Here is a 5,000-nt window from a genome sequence, read left to right as displayed (position 1 = left end):
CCACATCATAAGTACACCGTTACCTGTTTACCGTCATTGACCACACTGGTTAGCCTGAAGCCCTTCTCATGCAAAATGCAATGTCCAACTCATGTATATCTTCCTTACTCCCAGTGTGGATAGTGAGATTTCATATCCCTGACCATATCACTTCTAACAGGGTTGCATTTTTCACCTTTTAATTATGGATATCATTATGAATCTTCTGTAAATCAGACAACAGCCTACAACCCTGCAGCCAACAGAATGGTTGAACGCTTTAATCGCACCCTCAAAACAGATCTGATATCCTGCTGTAATGACTCAAACTAGTTTACTCAGCTTCCCTGGGCTTCCTAGGATTAAGGACCACTCCTAATGATGCCCTGGATGTCTCGGTATGTGAAATGGCAACAGATTGGTCGTCCCTACTGAATGTTTTGCATCTCCAACCTCCTCCAACTATCTTCATTTCGCCAAACTTATAAGCCCCAAGTTAAGCAACACATACGGAAAGATCTACTCGCTGCAACTTACGCATTCTTGCGCAAAGACACTAGCAAGCCAAAGCTGACACCCCCTCACATGGGCCCTCTCTTAGTTAACATTCGTGGCAAAGAATACTAGATCTCCATTGATCACATAAAACCTTCATATCCCCTGTTAGATGACCTGCCCACAGCAGGGTGACCTATTTTACAAATATATCTTTATTAATGTGAGGGGTCATGTACCCCACATGCTTCATACACACGCATACAGTGTAATGATATTGAATTTTTATCTCTAGATCTCTCCCACACTGATAAAATAACCAGTATAAGTCTGCTATCACATGTTTTAAGTTTGTTTTAATTTTTGTGACATACTTGGTCTCAACTGTTTGTATACAAGTTTGTAATCTGTTGAATAAACTTTACTTGCATTCACCTCGCTTCCTTGTTGGCACCTAACAACCACCTCACACAAAGGCTTTACATGTCCTAATTCATGTCTGGGGTCTGGCCCGTTTTCATCACAAAGCTTGACACTGCTGATTGGTGATGGTGGGGGACTTTTGTCTGATTGATCACAGTAAACTAACCTAGTATGTGTGACCTTGACTAATACAGCTTTGTTGGCCATGATAATACACAAATCCTTTCACAACGTTAAGTTATCTCCACTCAGGAAAGGATTACATATTGTAACACACGTGTACCTCACGCTCGTATGGTGTAACGGTATTTCTGTTTGTCTTTATATTGTCGTTATTGCTCTCCCCTCGCACTGATAACTTGTTTCTGCCTGTATGTGCTTGCATCAGTCTGTTTGCATTTTTGTGACCTTTCCGTTAACTGTTGTTATAAAAACTCGCTGTGTATTGAAATAAAGTTAGTTCTAATTACGCCGTCCCTGTTACAAGCTAATTAGTGCATACTCAACAATGGTGACCACCACTCCGGCTTTCCCCTGCACTACAGTGTCTTATGGTTTGATGATTCCGCCTTTAGACACTGACTATACTATCAACATCACACCTCTGAAACTACCATCATTCTTCAGAGGAGAAACGTTCGCCTGGTTCCAGCGTGCTGAAGTCCAGTTTTCCATCAAGGGTGTGACTCTGTGAAGTACCAAAGCAGATTACGTCCTTGTGGTGATCCCCAAGGACACTTTCCCGGAAATCTCCAATTGGCTGTGCAAGTAAGCAGACACACGAATAACGTACGATGCCCTCAAATCATACCTCCTGGAGCAGTACTCGCCATTGCCAGTCGCCCACATAGCAAACTTTTTCAGCAGTCTAGACAACCGGACACCAAAATGCTTCACTCACCCTTACAGAATTAACAGTATCGGTTTCCTAAAACATGCTACAGATGGCTCTCCTCATGAAGTCAATCTACTTTGTGCCCCTTGGGTACTGCACTTACCCGAACCTGTACGTGCTGCTATCTCCAATGTTGATATTTTACCCATGAAGGACCTGATGACCAAAGTCGGCACCCTTATTGACACACACTACACCACCTTCCAGACCTCCATCAACACCTCCACTCCTGACAATGTGGACACCTCTTCAACATCGACCGAAGACGACGTGTATGCGGTAGGACACAGACGCCACCCCGTGATGTGCCGGAGTGGGAACAAAGCAACCCACCACCCAAATATACCACCAATCGCTTATGCCCCAACCAACAACCTCTCCAGCCACTGTCGCCCATCGGCTGCAGTTATGGTACAACAACTTCAAATTTGGGGTTGCTGCTAAGTAATGTGCGAATGGTTGTCAGTGGCCGAAAAACGTGCAAGTAGGCCATCACTTGTAGCTGTGGCCTCCCCTATCACTAATCTTTCCTTTTTACATGACACATTCACAGGCGTGTGATTTTACGTAGACATGGGTGCTTGCCGTTCTCTTCTGCCGAGGCCACTCTGAAGGACATGACGTAGTCTGCCTAGGTCTGCAGACATCTGCCTGGTAGCTGCCAATGGATCTGCAATACCCATCAACGGTTATGAAACCCTCACATTAGCGTTTGAAAGTGCCAAATACATTTAGAAATTTGTCATTGCTGATGTCACATTGCCAATGTTCGGTGCCGACTTCTTCTCACAATTCCACCTCCTGGTTAATGTAGCTCACTGACGGTTAGGCAACGTGGATACGTACTCCTCAACGCTTCTCCAATCCGACCCCTCCAACCTAGCTCTCCACATAAGAACACCCACGGATGCCTACACCCACCTCCTAACATCATACCCAGAAGTTTTTCTTTCAGAACTTTAGCAAACCCCCACGGTTCCTGCGAAACATGGTATTTATTACCATATCAAGGCGACAAGACCCCCAGGGATTGCTAGATTCAGATATCTGGCCCTGAATCATTTGGCAGCCACTGAACAAACGTTTGCCATAATGGAAGAAATGGACCTTTGTCAAAAGGTCTCAAGCCCATGGTCGTCACCCTAACACGTCGTCCTGAAGAAAAAAGGCTCTCTGCATCCACGAGGGGATTACAGTCCCCTGAACATGCAGACAAAACCGAATCACTACCCCCTCCCAAACATCACAAACGTGACCTCCTACTTGCGCAAACTAAAGTTATTCTCCACGCTCGACCTCCTGAAGGGGTATAATCATATGCCCATGAACCCAAAAGACATCCCCAAGACTGCCATCACCACCCCCTTCGGTAAATACACCTTCAAATACTCCTGCTTTGGATTTCGTAATGTTGGGGCTACTTTTCAACGTCTCATGGATGACATCTTAAGGGACCTTCCCCTCTGTGAATGTTACTTGGACGACATAATTATTTTCTTATCCTCCAAAAAAGAACGCCTTACTCTTCTACGCATCGTGCTCGACGCATCACTCCTGAAGGAGTCCAACCCCCTCCCTGAGAAGACAGCAGCCATTCAGAACTTCCCCACGCCCTCAACTGTTAAAGCAGTGCAAAAATTCTTGGGCATGGTCAACTATTATCACTGTTTCCTGCCAGCAATCGCTGCCACACTTGGCTCCCTCTACGCCTACCTCAAGGGAAGCCAAAAGACTTGAAGTAGGGTCCCCTTAAAGTAGGGGCATTCTGCACCAAAAAGAATGCCCTATCTACCGCTGCTGCTTTCACTTTCCCATGCGGACTGCTAATGGTTTCAATTGGCTGTCCATCACTTTCACCACTTCTTGGAAGGTACATCCTTCTCATTTGCACGTACCTCATGCCTGTGGTGCTCGCCTTCACTTGACAATCCAAAACCTGGTCCAGCTGTTAACTCTGACATCTCTTTGCTGTGGCTAAATAAAAGTGTACCCTTCAGCACTCTCCTGGGAAAATGAATCCTGTTGCCGATGCCCTATCAAGAAACACATTGGCCCCCATTCACCTGGGATTGGAATACAACGCCTTGGCCGATGCCCTACAAAAAGATCCAGAGTACCAAGCATGTAGGACATCCAGCATATCCCTCCATTGGGAGGACGTCCCTCTTGACCAATCTAATGCGCCCCTCCTCTGTGACGTCATTACTGGTAGACCTAGACCATGGATACCTTCTCCCATGCGTCGACAGGTGTTTGATTTCATTCATGGCCTTTCACATCTCTCGCAACATTCTACTGCACAGCTGCTGAAGATAAAAGTTCATTTGGCTATGCCATTATTAAAGATGCTAAGGATTAGGTTCGCGCCTGTACCTCATGCCAAACCTCAAAAGTACATTGACACACAGATACAGGAGTGGGCACCTTTCCTCAACCTCAGCGCTACTTTGCCAACATTCACGTTGATGTTGTAGGTCCCCTACCCACATCAGAGTGACATCGTTACCTGTTTACCATCATCCACCGATCCACTCGTTAATCTGAAGCCATTCCCATGGAAACTGCAACATCCGCCTCGTGTACATCTGCCTTATTCTCAGGATGGATGGCGAGATTTGGTATCACTGAGCATATTTCTTCCGACACGTGTACCACTTTAAGCCCTCAATTGTAGACATAATTAGAGCATTTCCTGGGTATCACCCTTAACCAAACAACCGCATGCAACCCTGTAGCCAACAGTATAGATGAACCTTTTTACTGTACCCTCAAAGCCCCTTTGATGTCCCGCTGCAAGGACTCCAACTAATTTACCCAGCTTCCCTGGGTCCTCGTTAAACTAAGGACCACTCCAAAAAACACCCATGATGTTTCACCAGCTTATATGGTGTATGGTGAACTGTTGCTCGTCCCTGCTGATATTTTTTGTCTCAAACCTCCTCCAACAATCGCAAGTGCCTATGTCAAGCTATGAGAAAATTTACTTCATGCCGCCAGACTTACAAGTCCTCAGCTAAGTAACACACACCGACAGATCTGCACTTCCCAACGCATATTTACCTGCGCAACGACACTAGCAAGGCACAGTTAACTCCCATTAAAAAAGCTCTTTTTTCGTGATCCAACATTGGCCAAAAGCATTCCTTCATGATATGCGTGGCAAAGAAGACTGGGTCTCCATTGCTCACCTAAAACCTGCATATCTCCT

Source organism: Palaemon carinicauda, chromosome 33 (assembly GCF_036898095.1).
Source record: "Palaemon carinicauda isolate YSFRI2023 chromosome 33, ASM3689809v2, whole genome shotgun sequence".
Lineage (NCBI taxonomy): Eukaryota > Metazoa > Arthropoda > Malacostraca > Decapoda > Palaemonidae > Palaemon > Palaemon carinicauda.
Note: the sequence above shows the minus strand (reverse complement) of the source record.